Genomic DNA, 23963 nt, shown 5'->3' with positions numbered 1-23963 from the left:
GAATCACTCAAATTAGGGACATTAAGAGGAAAGTAGATTATGGTATTCTGGGTATTTTGCTTCCTTTTTCACTTGTTTTTATTGTTTTTTGGGGGTCTGTATATATTTTTCCAATATTATTGGATTTTTTTCTCAATTCTTTGTAACTTTTTAATGAAACTAATCCATCAGGTTATAATTCAATTTGGGAAATAAATAGACAATAAAACATTTCTGACACATTTTAATAACAATGTTTTCTTAGCGGGTGGGGGAGGGAGTACCAGTAAACAAAGGAAATAAATTACATATTGTTGGTCCTAAAATACTTTTCATAGTTTACTGTGAATCTTTTTATATTTAAAAACTTGAATTTTCTTTGTTTTCAAAAACTAATTGACAATGGAAATTTCTTTTAAACATTTCCATATGCATTTCTGCCCCATAATTAAATCAACTGCTGAGGTTACGTTCTACTACATAAATCAAATTTGTTCCTATTTCAAGAACCTTGCAAAATGTCTATAAAGCAATAATTGGAAAGAAAATGCTGGCCAAAACATTGTTAGCAAAATAAAATCTAGTGAATGTCAAATTGATCAGATAATTGTAGAGAGCTGGGAGGCAGTGCTTTGGCCACAAGGGCATCAGATTTAAGTGGAACAATTCAGACCTATAATATTTCCAAATGCTTTGCCCATCTTTAACTTTGCATGACTTCTGGATTAAGTAGACAACCAGCATGTTCTATCCTAAGTACAGTTGTCTCTTGGTATCTGTGGGGTACTGGTTCCAGGATCCCCCATGGATAACAACATTCTCCGACGCTCAAGTGCCTTATATAAAATGGTGTCGGAGGGTCAGCCCTCCATATCCGCAGATGTGGAACCCATGGGTGCGGAGGGCTGACTGTGCAGTCCTTCTCGGCAGCTTTGTTGCGCTCAAGGGAAAAAACCTGATAATCATGACCAGAAGGGAGGAGTAGAAACTTTTAAGCTCTCAGGTTTTAAAAAGCCACATTTAGAAGTGTTATATTGACTTTCATTTTCAAAGAAGACATGTTCTAGGGCAATCCCTCAGCCTGTAATAATTACAGAGCTGCTGCTAATGCTGGCCGGCTCCCCCTTTAGTGGGAATTCAGAGAACAGTGAGCTTGTCCTCCGTGGTTTGTTCACACGAATTCTTCTTTTCTAGTAGCTTACCTGTAAGAAAACAACAACAACAACAACAACAACAACAAATGAAAACTTTTCCAAACCAGCTGAGGATTATGCACATGATAACTAGAAGAGGTTAAAAACAATCTCATTCCTCCAGTCCGTTGGCTGAATTAGCTTATTTTACTGGGCTCCTTGGCTATCCTTTTGTGGTTTTTCTGTGCAAAAATACTCTTAGCATCTGCATTTAAAAATCGACAGCATCTCCTATCAGTTACTCTGGATGTAATCTTAATCCACACTGCCTCATAAATTAGAAGCCTATAATCCCTACTACCTCCTTTCCTTACAGCCATTGTCCTATGGCTCCCGAAAGCTGTCTCTCAAATTCATCCCAGTCCTCTGTGTCTACTGACAAAGTCTTGGTTCAGGCCAAGCAGCATTAACCTGGTTTTGTGCACTATTCTACTGAGTCTCTTCCATTTTTTGCTCTCTTTACATGGTCCCTGGTCCCCTGTGGGATCTGTGTTTAAAAGCTCTCGTGAAAAGGCATTCAGGACTGTCACTACTTAGCCTTTAATCTACCTCTCTAGCTTCTCTCAGAGCTCTACCATTTACCTGTTTGTATTGGCCTCAAAACGTGGACGTTTGGGGGGGAGTTTGGGCTTTGGGGGCAGGTCAGGATTCTAATTCTGACTCGGCCTCTTATTCATTGATTAACTGTGGGCCAATTAATAACTCCATATTTCATGCAGTGTTCTGGGCACTGGGGGGTGGGGTAGAGTGGGATGGGGGTCTATAGTGAACAAAATAGACCAAGTCCCTGCTCCTATGGAGTGTATGGTCTAGTGGAATCACTAGGTACTTAGGACAGCATGTTTCTAATAAGCAAATTGTGTCAGAGATCATTAGTTGCCTACCAAAATATCCATTCTCCCCATCTCCCAGATGGGAATTTGTTCTGCTGAAAAGATGGAAGTTCCCATATTCCCTTACTGCTTGAGATGGTCACTTCAATGTAATTGAAAGTCATTGAGTGGGGCTTCTGGGAAATCTATTTAAAACGGGGCTGGCTCAGTTGGAAAACACTTCCATTTGCAATTTTCTCCTTCCTTTTTCTTCCCAGTTAGAATACAGATATGATGGTTGGAGATCCAGCAGCTATCTTGGCCAATGAGGCAGCTTCAAGAATGGGAGCCTTTTGCTAAGTAAGGTAGAACACAAAGATAGAAGACAACCAGGTTACTGATGACTATGGAGGCTCCATATCAGCCTTGGATTGCCTGTCTTGGGACTTCTATGGGAGAGCAAAATTCAGTAAGTCTCTATCTCATTCAAATTTTCTTGAGTTTTCTGTTTGTGTAGTTGAACCCAAGCCTAAATTATATACAATGTAACTATACACAATCACCACTTAAATGCTAGATTTGGAAATCATGACTTTAAAGGATAAGTAACAAATTACTTAACTGTACTCTTGATAATCATCTCTTGTTCTAGTATCATTTAAATAATCACAATGATGATGATAATGTCTAATAGTAAGATAATATTTATGTAAATAAATCTTGTCTTGACATAATCTACCTTAAATCAAACCTCAAGTTATCTAAAAATTGAGGACAAACTTACAGTACTCTATCTCATTCCTGCTTCAAATTGGTCTTAGTTTTCTCTATGTAAATTCTGAATTTTCGTATTTATTTCAATTTCTGAATATGGTCCAGGAATGCCAAATACTTAACATACATGCCACCACTGCACAATCCTGTGTCCATGCCAGACATTAATAATTGATTATGGCATTTTCTCTGTCTCAGGCTCTTTCTCATATACCTGTTCAGCATAGTGCCAGGCAGCTCCTACCACTGGATCAGAATTGGCAGCAGACATATATTTATTGCAAGCCATTTTCAATAACTGAAAATGTTGGGCAGAGTTGAATATTATAAGTTAATTTTTTTCTTCGAGTTTTCTTTAAGTATTGTACTCTAAACTTCCAGTTCATTGAGTGGACATTGCTTTTATGTCTTAGGTTTTAAGGAAAGGCAAATGGGGGCATATTTTGCTTACAGTAGTTCTAATATCAGTATAGGTTAGTGAGCTTTAGGGAGTAGGTCACATTTATTTGGGCATCTACTGTTTTTAAAGCATTAAATAATAAGGATATAGAGAGAAAGTGGGAAATATAATGGCCTCTTCTCTCCTTGGATTTATAATCTAATAAGAGATATAGAATAAATCCCAAACTTAAAAATTATAGATATTAACAGTAACAGCTAATGGTGTGCCACAGATCTACAGGGAAGAGAAATTTAAATTTCTAAATGCTACCTCTATCATAATCATTGAAATAATAATAGCTAACACCTCATGAGGACTTCTATGTGATGGACCCCATATACTATGGCTTTTCTATACATAGAGGAGGCTGCATGGTTCATCCAGATTCCTCCTTCCCCAGGACCTCCCTCTAGATACACAAAGGTGGACTCGCAGTGTCATGTGCCCTGCATGACTGTTGGGGCCTCTCCTCATCCCATGGTTGGTTTACCCAGCTGATTGACTTGATCCAAGCTGAGCCAATGAAATTCTCTCTCCCTGGAATTTACATGGGCAATGAAGAGGCCAGGGACTGTAACTGTTGAAAATGAGCCACATATCCATGTGTTCCAGAAAGAATGGGCACCACTGCTGCTGCTGGGATCCCGGAATGGTACTAGTTCTTGCTCTCTCAGAGATTTACCAAGCTCGAAACCATAAGAACCGTGGGGAGGTCTGTATGTGATATGAATGTTTTAACCCACTCTTTCTTCCCTTCTTGCTTGAACACCGAGGTACCCCACTATTTCAATACTTTACTTCTTTTTCTATTTCTTTTTTTTCTTCCCTCCTTCCTTCCTAGCTAGAATCAGATGTAAATCAGAATCATATTTGCAGTGAAAGAACTTTTCCTAATACAGATACCTTATTTTCTTTCATTCTCACTATAACACTAGGAGGAGATAGCATATTGCCAATGATCAAATAAGGACATTAAGGCTTAGCGAGATTATAGAATTTGACCCAAGATCACCCAGCTATTAGGTGGCAGAGCCAGGATGCAGACCCAGCTAGATCCATGTGATTCTAGAACCAGGACTTTAGGAAAGTGTTTGGACCTACAAGTGGTGAAGCAGCATTTTCCCATCCTCTGTTCTCTAGAAGATCAACAGATTGCTTTCAGATAGTCATGGTTCCGGACACAGCATTATTAGAGCTCAGGAAAACCAACTCCCTGAAATGTGGATCTACCTCATCTCTTCTTTTTGGCCTCACTGTCATTGGGGTGCTTGCTTTCAAATACAGCAAAACCCACGTGGAAGATGATAGCACATAGTTTTTACTCTATGTGATATAGCAGGTGACGTGTTTATGCTGTATTTGATAGGGCAGATGAAGATGATAGCAACACCAATAATCTCTTCCTATGATTTTCTTGAATATCCCCTAGCCATGTCCCCTTCTTTCTTAAAATGTAGCTTAAGACTTACTTCCAGGAAGATTTTCTCAATTGATTTTATCCCACACTTTAAAAATTTTTAACAGAGGTTGGAATGAAAGGGGAAAAAAAGATACTCATGTTCAAGTCTTGTTGCATTGTATCCTGGGTATCTTCTCTTTTGGGGAATGGGGTGTATCCTCATTTGCCCCTCCAGGATTTCTTATTCTACCTGCTCTCTAGCCAGGAGGCTGACCTCCTTGGACCACATAAGGGGGCTTCATTTGGTCTTGGCCAATGGGAGAGGGAGAGAGTAGATTAGGGAGAGGAAGAGATGGAGATTGGGGTATTACTCCCTGTCTTCTCCCTATGGGGTCACCTCAGGCTGGCTGTTTCTCTGGACTAAAAGTCACTTCTCCTACATTATGCTTCTCCTCAGCACTTCTCATTTTGGGTTCCAGTAATTGCTCCTTCCCCTCTCTCCTTCAGCTCTAGGAGTGGTAGCAGCTCCACTATTCCTTGCCCAGGGGTTCTGCACTACCCCTTATTGTTTCCTGTGTCCTATCTGCTTCCATAAATAGTTCTTCCTTGGATCATCTTCATGTAGTGCACTTCTGTTTCCTGCCGGGGTCCTGAGAGATGCTAATTCTAAGTGCTTCTCCTAACTAGTCCCTCCGTGCCCTCTTGTCCTGCAGTTTCATTAACATGCAAACTTGTTCTGTGTTCAGTACTCTCTGGGAGAGTCCAGTCATTCAAAACTAACCATTAAAACTATTATTCAACAGGCAGTCACTCTCTAAATATATATTGCATTAGGCTAACTAGAAATCCTAAATTCACATTTAGAGAGAAAACAATGTTGGTAGTGAGTCTGGTTTATGGAGATCATTCATTATACTCCTTTCCCATCCCTGCCCCTTTAATGGTATCACTGTGTGTATTTTCAGGGGACATCCACATGTCTCTGTGTAGAAAAACTGGAGGGACTGTGGATGTCGATGTTTTTTGCACAAGCACTTACTGGGTTTGCTCTGAAAATTCCATTCAGTTGAATTCCTTAGGCTACCTGGAAAAATATGCATAACCCTGAAATTTGAGGGCAAAATCAGAATTCCATCCCAGAGCTGTCTCCAGATTATGTGTCATAATTTGTACCTAATATTTTTACAATCAAATTAGAACTGACCTGATTGTTAGAGGCCAGCATGGCTTTTTTTTTTCCAGTTTTTTTTTCACACTTGCCAACTTATAGTTAAAAATATGGAAACTCAGAAGGTCAGACAACATCATCCAATGGTAACTTGCTGTGCACAATGACTGTCTTTGAATTTAGTTGTGTTGCCCACATTGGGGATGATTTTATTGTCCATGGACATTAGATCCTGAGAAATGCTATTGACTATGGGACTTGCTTATGATGATTTGACTATAATTTAGGATATAGCTAGCTTTATGCAGACTTCTTCAGATTTTGTAACTGAATAATTTACTTTCTCTATGGGGGGGCAGGTGTGGAATTCATGGCATAGTAAGCTGAATGAACCATGAACACAAAAGCCCTGAAATTTAGGGTAGAGAATTCATGCAGAAAATACACTATCAGTAAAGTCATCGCTGTTTTGCTCAAAAGGGATGGAAGGTATGCTTGATCAGATTGCACAGGTACTGCCTGGCTTGAGAACATGCACCCTCAGGAGGGAGTCAGACAGAGCTTTATTTTTTCCTGGTTGAAGTTCTTGTGCACGCGGTAGAATTTCCTCTTAATTTATTATGCAACATCAATTTCTCTATATGCTATTTCTTCTGCCAAATCACCTATTCTTTGTATGACTTCATCTCAAAAGTCTGTTCCCAATCTCCAAAATCATATGTACATGTAGATCAGTATTCACAAACAGCCATGTTCCATCTTCCTCAATGTTGGGTTCTACCACTGGAGTCCTTACCAGGACAGTCGCTCTTAACAATTAAAGAAAAAGAAATGGAGCTTTTAGGGATTCTGCTGGCTCAGGATTAAGAGAAAGGAAGATGTATGATAGGTCAGGCTTCTGTGAAAGCAGGCTCTCACATGGAGATTGGGGTGCAGCATATTTATGGGGGAGTAAGGGAAGCAGGGTCAGCAGAGGGATATGCTGGTCTGTGATGCAGCCACAACAGATGCCGCAGCCAACCCCCTGGTGAGGCTCTGGAGCTGGTCTGGCCTTGCAGAGTTATCTGCGGTTGAGGCAAAGGGCCAGGTTTTTATACTGTTGTGTACTGATGAGAAATGCTATTTCCCAGGCAGCCCCAGGGAATTGGGGTGTGGCCTTGGGTTGGGCAGCTGTCTTCAGCTTAGGCAGTCACTGGTATGAGGGCTCAGCTGTGAGCTAGCAATACCCAGCAATCAACACTGCCAGCAGCTGCTGGACTGAGTGCTTCCGTTCTCAAGGGTGGTGAGCAGCATGACTGCTGGGCGCGGATGCCATTTGTTCCTCTTGGTCAAAGTCTCCCCTCTCTGTCTAGTGGCTCTGGGACTTAGCTAGGAATGTGAACAGTAGAGAGCTATTGGATTAGAAAATATTCTCTTTCTTTTCAAACTATGCAAGAACTTTCTAAGATGACCAACCACCTTAAAGTGCAGATGAGCTTCATTTGTTCAAAATATAACTTGCCTTACCAAATATATTTTCATAAAGAGAATGTTCCCAGGGACACCCCCGTTACATAAGGCTGAATGCATGGGGATATGGACGTGGACTGTGCACATTTCACAGAGGTCTTCTCCAGGGGACTTTAGCTTCCAGTGAGGTCAAATCGTACCCTTCTCCGGAGGTAGCTCAAGATCTGGCCTTTGGAAAGTCACTGGTTTTGGATTGGTAAACTTGAAAACTCACTTTTTTTTGGTTTTAACTCTTCTTGAAAAATCTCACTTTTCTACCCAGGAAGTGAAAGCACAGAGGGTCTTTCCTTCAGAGGCAGCCGGGGGTTATGATGTGAACATGGCTTTGGGGTCAGAAACCTGGTTCCCTAATCTGGCTCTTCTGTCGATTAGCTCTATGACCCCCAAGCAAATCCCTTATTGTTTCTGGGTCTCAGTTTCCTCAACTTATGAGATGAGTTGTAGTGAAGATTGTGTTAATAGACATGAAAAGGCTTTGTAAATTGTTGTGTACAGTTCGAAAGTCTTGTTACACTTGTTAGAGCTGGAAGAAAGCTGGGTGCTTATCTTGGCAAGCTCTTCAGTGGCCAGATGATGCACAGGGTCCCAGGGAGGGCAGAGGACTCGCCTAAGTTTGCACATCTGGTTAGTGGCAGAGCTGGAGCCAGCCCCCAGCCCCCTCAGTGCCCGCTAGTACTTTTCCATGACACAAGTCTGCCTCCAGTCTCTCTTCCCACAGTTCCTCTTACCGCAGCATGGGGAGGCTGTATGTGCTGCTAGCTCCCATGGAGCTGCCGAGAGGATTTCAGAGTGGCATAATGTTTGCCAGAGCTTTGATCTGTAATCTGGAAACAGGCACTCTTCAAATCTGAAGAACTCTTATTCAAACATTGTTACCTTAGTCATTATGCTAAAATCCCCTTGGGCTACAGTAAAGAGGAGAAGAGCTCATCTTGTATTGGTAATAGAATTACAGAGCATGTACGTCTATTTGTGCATGCGTGTGTGTGTGTGTGTGTGTGTGTGTGTGTGTGTAGCTAGTCAGAGAGAGGAAGGCAGGGAAAGAAGAGGAGAGAGAAAAGAGTATCCTTAAAAAACAAATTACTGCACCATATATTTTGTATAATTTCCTATCCCCTTTATTTAATAAGTCCAAATTAAGAGTTCTTGTAATTCTATTGCATCAGCAGATAGGCTCTCAGCATCCTTGAGTGCTGCAGGGCCTGCAGTTTTTCTGCTTTTCTGTAGGTATTCATTTCCAAAATTTCATTACCATCCCCCATGTGAGTCATTCACTCCGATGCAATCCATTTAAAGCATCCAGCACACGCTGGGGGCCAGAAGGACAAAGCTCAGAAAAGGCCAAGCCTACTCATTTGGTATGTTGAGGAGTTGCCAGTGTGAAATGGGAGAGGAGGCCCAGCAGGGTCCCCCCAAGGTAGCCAGCCGACGATGTGGTAGCCTCTGATCTCTACCCACCTCCCCTCTCCAGGAAGGTGCCCTTTTATTTTGCTGTATGCTTCATGCGTGGGAGTCTGGAGGCAATACAATTGGTGAGCGAGAACAGAGATGAGAAAAATTCCTTTAGCAGGATAATAAAAATGTAAGCTGAATATTGTTAAGAAATATTTGCATATGCCATGTACATGTGCAATAGGGCAACCTCCTCTATTCAGGAATCAGAAGACTGGGATTCTAGCGCTGTCCTTGCCATCAGCTGGACGTGTGATCTGGGGCAAGTTTTTGTTTGTTTCTTGTGTTTTTTTGTGGGTTTTTTTGGCCATGAGGTATGTGGGATCTTAGTTCTCTGATCAGGAATCTAACCCGTGCCCCCTGCAGTGGAAGCACGGAGTTTTAACCACTCGACCACCAGGGAAATCCCTGGGGCAAGTTTTTTAACCTCCCACAAACTTCAACATCTTCAGTTATCAAGTGAGGATAATGAAACTTGCTTTAGTTATTGCACGATGAATGTAAAAGTGCTTGGTGATGTGAACAGCTTTACACAAATGTAAATTTATTTTATGCATTAGCTATGACTTATTTACCTGATTTCAGTATGCTTCTCCTATATGATAGGCAAGCATGTAGCCTCTAAGGGGATCTTGGTGGCTGGCTCCCTTTGCCTTTGAAAGTACAGAGCAGCACAGCAATGCTGTCCAGCTTTTCCTTATTAAGAAAGAAGTCATCAAGGGGTAAATCTGACAAAGGAGCCTCATGGAAGCTTTTGAGCTATTGCCTTGGGCTGTACTAACATTGGAGTTTGGCATTTGGGGCTGTCATGATAAGCAGGCCAGGAGATTCCTCACAAGGTGTCACTAGAAGGTGCCACACCGTAGCCTTTCGGTGTCAATCATTTCCAGCTATACTTAGAAAAGCTAATCAATTTTTCATCATCCCCTAGGAGTGCCAGCTTGAAAAACGCCCAAGGGATGCCCATTCTCTGCCTTCTGCCATAGAGGAGTCCATACAGAGAGTCCTGCTGGCAGGGGTAACTCCCACAAATGAGCTACTACCTCAGGAGCAGGTGGTGAAGAAGGAGGGGGGCATGGCTTCCATATCTTTATTAGCAATTTTCTGTGTGTGGCATTTAAAACTGAAGAAGGATTTAGACTATCTCTTGGCTGAGCCTAACACGCAGAAATTCATTCACTAGGTTGCTGCTCTCAGAAACACTATTACATGAGTACCATAGTGCTCTCTGCCCTCAGAATGGACATAACTGTTTCAGAAGTGGTTCTGTTCTTGTACCTGAATATTTTCTCTGTCCTCAGAATTCCTCAGTGGGGAAGAGTCATGCTGCTCTATACATAAAAAATTCAGCATATGGGTTCAAGAACTTTCAAGGACTGAATACATCAGTTTACCAGAGTTGGGTTGGGTGTATTGATGTTTGGTGGCTAAGAGATTCTTTCCTTAAGCTCTTCAGCATCCAGCAGATTTACTTCAATTTTTATGTTGGAGGAAGAAAATGGAATTTGTGGTCCACAAGAGGCACAGCTAACCTAAACTTGGAGAAAAGGGGGAATTCTATGACCTTGGCATGGAGTTAGGCCCAAGAAGTGAAATGCAAATCTTTTCTGATTCACATCATTTTGTAGTATGGGTTCTCTCAGATTCTGGAAGCCTGGATTCCTTCAAATCTGTCTATTTAGTTCTATAGGAAGAAAATTCCAGAGGTTGTAGAGAAAGTAAAAATTAGAGACAGAGACAAAGTGAATTGTAGGTTTAAGGTAATTGGAGTAAGGGCTTGATGATCCAAGTTAAAATCCTGACTCAGCTCAGAGACCCTAGGAAAAATCATCATTACTTATCTGAGCCTTAGGTTTACCTGGAAAAAAATGGAGGCAATTGTAGCTGCCTTCTCCACTAGCATCCCACCTATGTCACAGTTGTTATGATGGGCATGAAAGTTTTTTGCAAACTATAAAGCACAATGCTTCCAGGATGAGACACATCTTGCTCATGTATGTGCACATGGATGTATGTAAGTGTATATGAGCCAAGCCTTTCGTTCACATGTGGGTTTGAGGTTTTCATTTAAATTTTCTTTTTGTTTGCTAATGGGGTAAATTAGGTGCAAGTATGTCAGCGAAGAGACATCATCCGCGATGTTTATGACAGGGTGGACGCATCAGCCAATCTGTACTCCCCTGTAAACTGGAAATCTACAAGTGCAGAAATTATGCCTCAGTTCAACTTTGTCCTGGGGTGGGTGTCACATTAGTCTTCAGAGAGAGACAGGTGGGCCTGTAACAAGGCCCCGTGCGTCAAAGTCCTGCTGTAAGAGAAGAGTGTCAAAACCACAGAGGGGACTCAACATTCCTTTTCTATTCCTAGAAAGTCCCATGATGGTTTAAAATATTTTCCTTCACACCTCCCTGGTCTGACAAAGCCTTTATCTGACCTTAAAAAATATTTTCAAGAACTATTTTAAGGTTCTGTTTTGATTTGGTTTGGGATGAGATTCTTAGGGAGAAAGAAATCTTCAGTTTTTTCTTTTTAAAACAGGCATTTTTACATGAAAATCCCCTTGAATTAAAGCGACAGTCTCTATGTAGGGAGAGATCACTGCTCTGCAATGGTCATTATGGAACTAATCACAGACTTTATATGCAAAAAAAAAAATTGTTTTCCCTTCCACTGCAAGGAAACTATCGAATTCCAACTCCACAGTATTAGGCCAAGTTCACTCAGTATGGCTTTCAAGCACAACAGACAAAGTGTTGAATAAGCTTCCCACTGGCATTGCCCTAAAATTGCATCACTAACCTTGGAAGCTAAAGCCATTGAAATTAAACAACAGACCAAACGTAAAGACAACCTATTGTGTTCCCATGTAAAAAGGACCCTCAGGTTTTCTTACGAAGTTCAAGACCAGTGGAGGCTTAGAAATGTTTCGCAAGAACAACATTTTTTTAAATCTTTTTTTTTTTAATTGAAGTATAGTTGATTTACAATGTTGGGTTAGTTTCTGGTGTACAGCAAAGTGCTTCAATAATATATATATCATATATTTATTCATACTCTTTTCCATTATTGGTTCATTATAGGATATTGAATATAGTTCCCTGTGCTATACAGTAGGACCTTGTTGTTTATCTACCAAGAATGATATTTTTAAGTGAAAGAGAGAGACTTAGTAGACGGATTTTGTGGCAGCTAGTATTAATAGTATAAATGTACACTTTATAATGGTACCTTTTATCCAGAGAACTCAATGAACCAAAGTATCAAGTACTCACCAATTTCTTAGACCTTATATCTTTAAATTTATCTTATCCATAGACTTTATGTAATTTTCTATCACCTTTTGGATCTGGATGGAGGTGGTGGTGGTAAGGGGGACATTGTGTCACCATTGGATCTCTTTATCAGTTGAGATGGAACTCAGATTCAAAGGATCCTTCTTCCTGCAAGTCATACTGAGTTTTTTAGTGGACCAGAGACTAGAGAACTATTGGCAACAACCTCTACTTCTGTTGATCTAAACTCCTGATGGTCTTTTTCAAAAGTGTATTTCTGTATGGTAATAAGTTACTTGAACCAGTAGAGCCTTCCGTTGCTCTTCTCTTCCACTTTTGCCTTCATGGTAACCAAAGCTCTTGACCCTCATCAACGTGAGTGAAATAAGAGAGTGAAGGACTGGGAGGTGGTTGGTTTCTCCATGTATTGAATAGTTCTACTGGGCTTTGATTCGTGACTGGAAAAATCACTGGCTTCTGGCTAACCTGAATTTCTGCATCTTCATTTTTAACCTAATATTGCTGCCTTGATTCAACCTGTAGATGTCTGTAGTAAATAAAATCGTCGGTAATGACAATAAAGCAAGAGATATACACTTTGAAGATGTAACCTTGTGGCCGTTATAAAGCACTGTGAATTGTCTGCCAGCACACTTCATAATCTTACAATTTTAGTAGGAGAAAAAAATGTGAGCCTCTATTTTGCTGGCTAAGGTCTTGCCCCTACGATCTTATAATTGAGAATGTTCAAGATGGTCTCATTTCAGCATTAGTGTACATTGAGTATCACATTCCAAGAATTAAATCAGATGAAGAGCTAAGACCTTGTTCTAATATTATGAAGAGGCCAGGGGAAGAATGGGACCTGACAAGCCATCTGCACTCATGCTCCCAACAAATCTGCACAAGTTGCCTGTAAAATCCTGGTCAGTGGCAGCCACCTTGATGGGAGGTTCTCTTCACCTTGGGGCATCTCTGAGCATTTGTCTTGGGGCAAATGAAAACTGAAGCACCGTCTATACTTTTCAGTATGCTCAACTTACTCATAAGTCCATGGATGATCACTGTGCTGCATGAATTCTGTAACTAGCCTGTGGCCAACTTTGAGAGTGGTAGCTGGTTCTGGTCCAGTGATAACCGCTCCAGCTGCAGTTATATGTCATGGGGAAGTTGTGAAAGAGCCTCTAGCAGAGGCCAGCAAACTTGAAGCTGTTTGTTTAGAGACCACAGAGAAACTGACACCAATAGCTGAACCTGTCCTATCCAGAGGAGGGCGCCAGCCTCAGACATTCCTCTCAATTTCAGTCTCAAGCCCCATCCTTCTCCTCATTGTTTCCTTTCAGTTTGCCAGTCTGTGTTCCTTCCCCATGACAATACTGTCTTGATTTTTAAAGAACACAACATTCTCCTGCTGTGAATAAAGCCATGAAGCTTGTTTTGAATTCCAGAGCATTTGATTGAGGTGGCTATTGGTATAAGCAGCATCCTTTTCTCCAAGGAATAAATTCCCAGTCCCGCCTTTGGAAACTGACTCACAGCAGGGCAATGGCAAGAAGTGTGAGAACTGGAGGTGAAAAGTTGTGTCTCCAGTTAAAATTGGAGATGATACTTAGAAAGTATTATTTGAAACCCTGAAAAAAAAAGAGCATTACCTACTGACTCACTGATCCTATTTCCTTAGGACTTTCAATTCAGAGTGATATAATTTACCTACAATTATCAAAACATTTTTTGTGTTTTACTATATCAATAGTAATCAACACTATAGAAATTCAAGACAATGTAATTTCATATAATTTTAGAAATGATGTAATTAAAATGAATCCTAAAACCAAAGAAAAAATCCAAGGAAAATAACAAAGAAATAGATTGGCGGCATAAGGACCCAGGAAACATTTTTTAAAGAAAAACACCTAAACTATTTTGATTTGATTTTTACCCTTCTGTGAAGGTAACAAGGTTGTCTGAAACTTGGGAAACCACTGGTAGAAAACTGAAATGAAACAAAACAACACAAAACAGAATTGGGATCAAATCTTCACCAAGTCTGTGACCCTCTCTAAGAGCCAAATGTAACTTTGAAACTTGATGCCAGTGCACAAGTGGTCCAAGTTACTACTGCCTTTGCTCTTTTTAATATGTTGGCTGATTATGGAGCTAATAATAAATATAATTGAAAATCACTGTTGGATCCTTTGAAGTTTGCTGCCAAATAACATTTTGTAGAAGAATATATAAAAAAAAAAACCTTGAGGGAAGCTTCAAACAATACTTTAAATACTTCAGAATCAACAGTCCTAGTGTTAGATTTACCTCAAGAAGTTCATAGTGATTGTAAAATATAATATTAACTCAAGAAAGCACTCACTTTAATTTCCCATCTCTAATAAATGTCACCAGGGCAGTCATTGTCCTAATTACTTTATTTCTGCCTGGCTTTGACTGAAGTTAATTTTTTATTCTGAAACAAATATGTGACCAGGACAAAGTACCCAAACTAATCAGCTATTGTTAGTCAATTTCATCTATGGCTTTGGAAATGATGCCATTAAGACAATGTGGTTCTGTAGCAGAAACAATGTCATTCCGGCCAGACTTTCATTTTAGGACAGGGTTTCTGCAGTGAATTAAGAGTCTCTGGAAATGGTGCAGAGCTACAATAACAGCTTTCTGGTTTTGATTATAAGGCAGAATGATTTCTGGTTTTCTGTAATATTTGCATGTGAATGGGATTCCATTTTTTCTCATTTAGATGCAGTGATCAGGTGAGAGAAATCTGAGCCCATTCCATCAAAGCTCCATATTGTGATCAGAATACAAATCACTCAATTCTGGTTCCTTAAGAAATATAGCTTATTTTAAAACAGAGAGAGTATTCAGGGCAATGCACAAATGAGAATTAGAGATGGTGTTCAAGAAACCATGCACATTTGAGCTGAAGTCATGATGTATTGCTCTGGGTTTCATGGTAGCTAAGAGCATATCTCTACCAAAATGCTTTCATAACACTCTTCTAGGGCACTGAATTTTGAAAATCAAGGGTATACAAATAAATGCAGCTTAAACAGAGGCGGGGTGGTGGGATGTTATCCCAAGCATCACCATATTCATGACTCTAAGGAGATGGCTAACTGAGATAAGAGGCATCAAAGCCCATTGATTTCAGCAGAGGTGTGAACAGTGAGGAAAACGGAGTGGTGAGTTCTAGTCTCCATTCAAACCTGGAAAAATTACTGAAGTGTCTTTCCTTTACTTAATTTTCATCCCCTGAAAATGGGATGGTGATGTGTATACCTAACCACAAGGCTGATCAAAATCTCTGGAAAGGGCTTTTTCAGAGACATGGTCCTCCATGCCCAATGATCAAAAAAAAAAAAAGGCTCAAGGCTGAACTAGACTTTCTTCAAAGTAAAGTGAAACCTCTTATTTCATTATTATTGTTTATATTTTCAGTCAATTAGTGCCTCTTCCAAACCCCTGGCATTTCCTGTGTAGAAAGATTTTTTAATGCCAGTTTGGCATCACATTGAACAACGTTTATTTTTCTCCCATGTGACTGTCCTAAAAATATTTGAAGCAGCTGTCATGATACCCTTAAGTATATTCTCTCCAGGCTAAACAAGTCCAGTTCTTCATAGGCCAGGGTTTTAAGTTCTCTTGTTGTCTCAGGCTCTCCTAGCTGGATGAGTTTAAGTTTACAAAGGTCTTTTCCAATGGTGAGATATTGGGAGCAGAATATGGGGCTCAATTGTGATCCGTCCATGTGGAATCTGGCAAGAATTGTTGCTTCACATATTCAGCCTACCATGGCTCTTTAAAGACAGCTGAATTGAATCAGTTATTTTTGGAGGCCACATCATATCACTGGCTTATGTTGAACTTGGAGTCAATTAAAACCACAAGTCTTTTTCACACATGCTCCTGCTAAGCCACCGTGTGTGTGTGTGTGTGTGTGTGTGTGTGTGTGTGTGTGTGTGTAGCTATATATAGTTATTATCTGTTGAGTGCTTATTATGGGCAAGGCAATGTGCTAAATGCTTTGCATCTTTTGCATCTCATTTAATCCTCACATGAACCCAATGACATAGTAAGTATCCTTAGCCCCTACTGTGGGTAGACTGAGGCTCATACAAGCAGAGACTTGCCTAAAGAGGTCTGACTCCAAAGCAGGTACTCTTGAACTTGATGCTATTTGGCCTTCTAAAATGGCATGATGTTTTTGTTGCTAACCTTTCTTGGAGGGAGAATGCAGAGGACCCATCATCAAAGAGCAGAACCATTAACTATAAATCAGGTTACACTTGCCCTTCCTTTTAGCCAGCTGAGATCTTTTTGGATCCTGGTCTTGTCCCCAGATATATTAGCCATTTCCTTAAAGCTTCATGCACCATGTATTTCATCAGCTGCCATTGCTACTCTCATTCAAGTCATTGCTTCAAAAAATAGACCCAGGCCAAGGACAGAGCCTCTCAGTCCACACCAGAGCCTCCATCAAGTTGGCATTGATCACCACTCTGATCACGTTACAAATCCATGGTACTGTGATTCAGCTCACATTTTTTTTTTCCTCTTGTCCATCATGAAGACCTTGCCACATCCCTTGCTAAAATTAAAGTGCAGAATTTCTAAGCCATGCTGCTATTGAGTCTAGCATGACTGCTGCAGAGAGCAAGAAGGAGTGGTCTGGCAAGATTTGCTCATTGTGAATCCGTGTTATTTTTAACTGATCACCATTTCCTGTGCTAAGGAAGCATGGTCCAGTCCTAACTCTCCATTCTAGCCTCTGGTTTGGGACTGATATCAAGGTCACCACTTTCCAGTTTATAGCATCAGCCTTCTCCTCTTTGAACATTTGTTCTACATGTGACCACGTTTAGTTTTCCTATTTTTCAAAAAAAACATTAGTGACTGCGGTTGGGTGTGCAAGTTCTTTTTATATCTTGGAAGATATTTTTTCTTGGCAAGTGGATTTGAACAGATTTAGGACACCTTATCATATTTGCTGAACCTTTTTTTCAGGCTGAATATAATTTTATTTTACAAAGGAGACAGAAGTAAAATGATCTGCATTTTATTTCTTTCAAGCTATTGAGATGCATTTGGTCCTACCAGTAAAGCATAATACATCATTACTTCTCAGTTTTGGATCTGCTTTTAAAAACTGGTGTTCCAAGGTATGTACACCTCCTTTTGATAAGAAATAAAGATAATAATATAGGATGCATCAGTATCCTAGGAAAACAGCAGATTAGGAGGTAGAACTCATACTATACTAGATATTTGCAAACTGTAGTATACAGTATAACTCAGCTGAATGGAGAGAATAGAACTTCTTCAGTTTTTTGGTAATTAAATGCCAAATCTTTACACTAACTTTAGTCTGATATGAAAATTTAAATTGTTTCTCTAGGAAATAATGTCATTGGAATAAAACCCATCAGCCTCCAAAGGTTGTTTTCACCTTTTCTTGCTTCTTTCCCCCAGATGATATTCAAGTAGGAGGGGAATTTTTATGTCATGACAGCCTCTGTACAAAGATGGAATGACTGGCCTTATGCCAGTTCTCTGTTTACACTGTCTCCTTCTTGATTGGCCTGTAACGTGGTGGCCTGGGAACACTTGGCTTTTGGCTTTCTGGGTGCTCTGGTGGCCTCCAAATTTGCTATACATGACCAATGAACTTATGATCCATTCTTCTTGGTTTGTATGTGCTCCCAAGAAAGATAAACCAACCCTCTGGATGACTCAACTTTCTTTCAGCTCTCACAGGAGGCAAATCCTAAGGTTTCTATGACTTCTCTATCCAATACCCTGGGCGGATGGTTCATACCAGCCTCTGTTTCTAGGTCAGCTTGTCCCACCACACTGGGCCTCATAGCTTGCACTCCATCAAATATCCATCCCATGCAGGAGCCGGGGTTAGCTCATGAGTACCAATTAGACTTCTCTCTATGTGATCATACATTTTGACCTCTACTCCCAGAATCCAATGTGGGAACTAAGCAAAGATAACCTTGCCCTTGGTGCTCCCTCAGTGTATTTAACACCCCCGTTTCTGCAGGCCAAGGCTCATAGAGGAGAAGTCAGGAGCAGATCTTACTGTTTACCCCTTTGACTTCTCTCAATTCTCTTCTGCTCCCTTTCCAATTTCTCCAAGACAGGAAAAGAGCTGGCATTTCTTTGGTTTCCCCAACATTATGACTTAGTTCCTTCTAATTCCAGCTAAGCTATAATGGTAGGTATTAGTATCTCCTCCATGTAGCAGTAATTCTTTCTCTCTGAGCTGAGTCCACAGAATTCAGTTGTTGATAGACTGGGGAAGACAGAAGAATGTGAACAATTTTGCCTCAAGGCAATGAATGGCCTGACTTTCAAGGCTATCTTCCTGCTGCTTATTTTTATTTTATCTAATCTAATCTCATCTAACCTAATCTAATCTAATCTAACATACATGTTATATATATATATACACAATATATATAACTATATGTATATATATGCATGTATGTCTGTGTATCTGTATATATGTCTGTATTATAACTTGTTTAAAGGTCTATTCCCTTGGGTGAATACACAAAGCTTCCTTACTGTGACTTATTCTGGCCTCTCTAATGAAGTACCTGGCACTAAATGAGTGGGGCACTTGGGTTGTATCCCTCTCCATTTTTAGAGAACTGCCTTCATTCACTTAGGGGTAGACAGCAATAATTACTGTTAGACAAGGAAACAGGAAGTTCCAGGATCTTTTTTGGATGTTAAAAAAGTGTATATTGCTCTCATAAAAATTTGCAGCGAATGACTATGTTACTCTTGGGAAATGTATTTTGGATTCTGAAGGTTCACTTTCATAAGCCTCAACAATGTGCATTTGATTAAAGAGGAAATGGCAATGGGTCAAGGCAGGAGGATGGATTTGAAGTTAGGAAGGCTGAATCCTCCACCATTGGTAGTAACTTGCTGGGTTGACTCAAGCCAGTTGCTTGATCACTGCCTGCCTTGTTTCCCTGTGTCTAAAGAGAGACAAGAAATGCTTCCACGGTTAACACTTGCAAAGTAAGATGACACCAGGAAAGGAAGTGACTGCAAGTTGCCCATGCTTTGCCCTATCACTTTTGACCTCTTTTTCATATATGCTTTGCCAGTTGCCTCTAAAAATACAAATCCTCTGGTTCCACAGTTCTAGAACCATGTGACTGTAATCCAACTCCTGGACCAAGTAGAGAAAGTGAAAATATTCCTCTTACTCTTCTGCCCTTCCATCAATGACACAGCGGGTAAGCAAGGCCAAGATCGAGGGGCAGAAACTCATAGATGATAAAATTAATTTGTCTCCACAAAATATTTGGAAAATTTGTATATATATATATTTAACAGCATATATACCCCATTTATTTCTTTTAAATTTTTAAAATTTGTGTTTGGTCTACGTGTAAAGATAGAGAAATGGAAATATTTTTTCTTATTATTTACAAACTAGTATTAACCCTTTGGGTCTTATCAATCACTGCCTCCTTCCATCAGTCTGGGTCACTGTCATTTGGGGTCCCTTTCGGCCCCTGGAGCCACATCCTTGTGAGGCTGGGATTGTACCTCTAGCTGAGAGTGAGCAGAGAGAACTGTGCTCCATCCTGGAACTCAGTTCACCTTAAAACTGGCCAGGCCTGAAGTCACTCCCAGGGCACTTGTCAATAGACCTAACCTCCTGAAGAAATGGAGTCTGATTTCCCTTGAAGTAAAAGTTTAAGCATTGATAATGACCCCAGATTGTACCAGGCTGAGACAAAATCTCAGGAGCCAATGTAGGGAGCAAAGATATTTCTTTCCTTTAAGGAAAAAGGGTAGTTCCCCACCTCTCACCTTTAGGTGAAGGCAGGCCATAAACCACAGCTGATGGTGGGATTTGATGTGGTAACAGCCCAAATGCCCTCAGCTTCCAGTCAGTGCACAGGGACATTATGATCTGTGGTTGGTGTAAGCTTGTGCTTTTTATGTCTCTCCCCATGCTCTGTAGCTTTTGATTGATTGCGGAAAGGAGGAGGAAACTGTTAAATGCATGTATTCATATTTTTATCCCTTTGCTTATATCATTCTCATCACTTCTCCCGAGTCACACAGGAGGGTCTTTCCCGCTTATTTCCATCTGCAAGCCTGAGACCCAGGGGAGCCAGTGGTGTAGTCTGAAGGCCTGAGAGCTGGAGAGCTGATGGGGTAGATTCCAGTCTGGGTCTAAAATCCTGAGAAGCAGGAATGCTTAGGTCAGGAGAAGATCGATGTCCTAGCTCAGCAGTAAGGCAGAGAGTGAATTCCTTCTTCTTCCTCCTTTTGGTCTATTGATACTCTCAGTGTGGTTGGATGATACCTACCCACACTGGGGAGGGCCCTCTGCTTTACTCAGTCCACCAGTTCAAATACTAATCTCTTCTGAAAATACCCTTACCAACACACCCAGAAATAATGTTTAACCAGCTACTTGGGTATCCTGTGACCCAGTCAAGTTGACATTTAAGAGTAATCATCACACCATCTCCACAGGGGACATTTTTGTTGGATTTGAAAGAAAATATTCTATGTGCAAGCCAAATTCTTTACAAAGTTAAGCACCAAATATAAGATATTAGCCACATGATTTATTTAGAATTTGGGATAATCCACACAGCTTGTGAATCGGTCTCTCTCAGTATATTCCTGCTAACCAACTCTAGTAGCCTTTTTCAGATCTCCTTGCTTGATCAATCAATACTATATATGTCCTCTGATTGCCTTAGCCGCAAGGTTAGAATCTTACAGCAAAGGTAGTTTTATTTTGTTGGAGGGTGCAGAGAGGAATTGGGGGAAGGAGTTCGGTGCCAGAAGGGTCCCCATGACTCAGTGATTAGTGTTGTTCCATCAGCAGGTACAGAGCTAAGGGACTTCGACTCTAACAGTCCTTAAATCCCCTGGGGATAGGATTCATCCCACCAAACTGGCACAGAATGCAGGCTCAGTTTGCTTCTTGGGTGAATGAAGGAAGGACTGCTTTGGCATGCTTGGATTTGACCTGTCTACCCCTTCTTGGACTTGTTCTAGCCCTTTCCCAATCTTAAGGCTCAATACCTTATTTACTTAGGAGAAAAAAAAAGTGGGTATAATCAATTTAATGAGTTAATGACCAAAGCTCAGATGCTACGCCATAGCTAAATACCTTGGTGACAACTTATGAGCCTTGAATCCTAGTGACCAGCCCTTTTCTGCTTGTGAGCAGCATTAGCTTGAACCACATATTGGGGATTAATTGTTCTTTACGCTTACGGGAACCCAAACTAGGAAATATTGGTTCTAATGATGGTGAAGGAGAGTCAATAGGTTGTATTATGATATAGATTTTCCCTTGTTGTGTCTCTTTTTTTAAAGTTACAAAAGAACTGCTTTAGGCTTAGATGTATTCACCAGCCATTTAGTACTTTTAGACACATTGCATATTTAATGTTCCACTTTACTGCTTGATGAAAGAAATAAATGCATAACAAAATGCTTTGAAAAATGCTTAATTTTTCAACTGTTGATTTAATATATAATGGTTCAATAAGGCGATGAATCGCCCTGGTCTTCAACTACTGAAAAATAGAAAAATTACCCACACTGATATGTTGAATCTGTGAATATTAAGTTTGTCAATGTAATTTATGACTAGGCAGGTAATATACCGGTAATTTGCATACTAATTGCTATGGTGGAAGCCAAACGACTTTAATTCAGCAAATTAGTCTGCTTAAGCAGAAGCCAGCAATTGCCTCTCTGTTATAGAGAGATGAAGCTTATTTAGGAGTGAGAAAATGGAGCTCTGACCAGGAGGTCTTTCAGAGCTGTAGAGGCCCCCTGCTGGCAGGCAGGCCACATGGCTGCATAGACAACCAGCATTGCTGAGAGCCTACTGTCAGCTTCTCAGAGCCAAAGCCCAGTGGATTTTCCCAGTGATTCAAATTCAGAAAACAGAAGAATAAGGTCAAAGCAGTTCACTCTGGGTAAAAACAATACACGCTTGTGTGTCCATAACAGAAGCAAATGGAAAATTGAAGGCAGAAAAATAATCCATTCCGGCTTCCTTGAAGAGGTTATTTTAATGTGGCATATTTTCTTTAACTCCTTTAAAAACAGATTTGATTTTCTTTTTTAAAATAGGAGTGTGGGGCTTCCCTGGTGGCGCAGTGGTTGGGGGTCCGCCTGCCGATGCAGGGGACGTGGGTTCGTGCCCTGGTCCAGGAGGATCCCTCATGCCGCAGAGCGGCTGGGCCCGTGGGCCGTGGCCACCGGGCCTGCGCGTCCAGAGCCTGCGCTCCGCAATGGGAGGGGCCGCAGCGGTGAGAGGCCCGCGTACCGAAAAAAAAAAAAAAAAAAAAAAAAAATTAAAATAGGTGTGTGGAGAGCTGTAGGATAATCAAATGATATTTAAATGCTACGGGAGCAAGAGGCATACAAAAAGATGTTCGGCCTCCTCAATAATAATGAAAGAAAAGCAAATCAAAATAGTGAGGTGTAATTTTCTAGCAAAAACAAAAAAGATTAAAAGCTTTTATTGTTGTCAAGGGCATGGAGAAATGAGCATATAAATTGGCATAACTTTTTAGGTGAGCAGTATGGTAGTAGCTGCTCTGACTCACCAATCCCACATCAAGAAGTGAATCCTATAGAAATATAAATGTATAACATGAACTATATGAAATTACTGCGATCAACCATTTTGTTATACAAAAACAGCAATTTAAATGAGTCAGCCTAATACAAGGATGTGCACTGTAGCATCTTGTAATGATTACAGTTTGGAAAAAGCCTAAATGTTTAGCAATAGGAAACATTAAATAAATAGTGGTACATATTTTATGAAGCTTTTAAAAAGCATGAAGTAGAGCTAAATCTACACTGAAAAGGAATGGTGACCATGGGATATTAAGTAAACAGACCAAGTTGAGTGACATTATGCGTAATCCCATTTTTGCTCTTAAAAAAGTATTTGTGTGTATATATATTTATGTATTTCGATTTGTGTATAATGTAGGTATAGGAAAAGATTGGACAGTTAAATCTTAACATTTAACCATGACTACCTTTAGAGAGTGGCGCTCAGGATGGAGTCTGGGGAGAGGCATCTTCTTTCAACTTTTTGTACTGTTTGAATTCATCATAGCCAATGTGTCCTTTTCATGGTTAAAAATCCCCCACACAAGATAAGGAAAATAAGACATAAAAGCTATGGGGGATTTACCCAATTAAAAAGAACACTTTGTGAACTAAGTGAATATTCAGTGATATAATATTTGCTCTGTTTGGCATGTTAAGATTTTTACATATTAACATTTTAAAAAGTGGGGTACACCTGTATGTGTTGTGTGTATTTTATGAGCCGGGGTAAAAATTAGGATAAATGTTGTATTAAAAGTAGTGATATATGAACTAAATAAGCTCATCAGCTTCAAGAGTACCCAGTGCCAAATCAGCTATTTTCTATAGTCATGGTGACCCTCAGTTTTAGAAAACAGAACTCATGAGGACTTGCAAAGGTACATGTGGGCATGAAAGTCAAGGACGAGCCACTGGGCTAGATCACTAATTGAAGACACTATTTTATCCTCCATCTTTATTGCTACTAGAGCTACAGGAAACTTCTTGGTTCTTAAGTGTATACTTTGATGAAGTTTGACGAATGTATTCAGAGATGTGCTGGTAAGCTGGCTCTCTAGAAAAAAAAAAAAAAAACCAACAAAGCCTGATTTGTAACATTTGTTGATTTTCCTCGTTTAAATAATCCCACCATGGCTGATTTCAAGCTAGCAATGGTTTAACAACCGGCTCTCAAAATTATCCTGATTATTTAAGAATTGCCTCTCAGGAGCATGAGAGCCAGACACAGCCCACTGCTAAATGTATTCAATTGTGTAATCATCACCCAAATCAAGATGCAGAACCTCTTCATCACTCCAGAAGATTCC

At 40.3% G+C, this 23963-nt stretch overlaps 1 protein-coding gene across 8 annotated transcripts in view; it reads left to right on the top strand.

The window, feature by feature from the left end:
• Positions 1 to 23963, top strand: part of ZNF366 (zinc finger protein 366) — a 404084-nt gene that overhangs the window by 169592 nt on the left and 210529 nt on the right. For 7 of the 8 annotated variants that reach the window (XM_067031125.1, XM_067031121.1, XM_067031124.1 and 4 more), the window contains exon 6: positions 2263 to 2453. The gene's annotated coding sequence lies outside the window, so the exon portion shown is untranslated. Of the gene's footprint in view, positions 1 to 2262; positions 2454 to 17141; positions 17175 to 23963 lie in introns of those variants that run through there. The other variant, XM_067031122.1, reaches the window with a different exon arrangement.

This window comes from Kogia breviceps, chromosome 4 (genome assembly GCF_026419965.1).
Source record: "Kogia breviceps isolate mKogBre1 chromosome 4, mKogBre1 haplotype 1, whole genome shotgun sequence".
Taxonomy (NCBI): domain Eukaryota; kingdom Metazoa; phylum Chordata; class Mammalia; order Artiodactyla; family Physeteridae; genus Kogia; species Kogia breviceps.
Note: the sequence above shows the minus strand (reverse complement) of the source record. Positions and strands in the feature narration are given on the sequence as shown.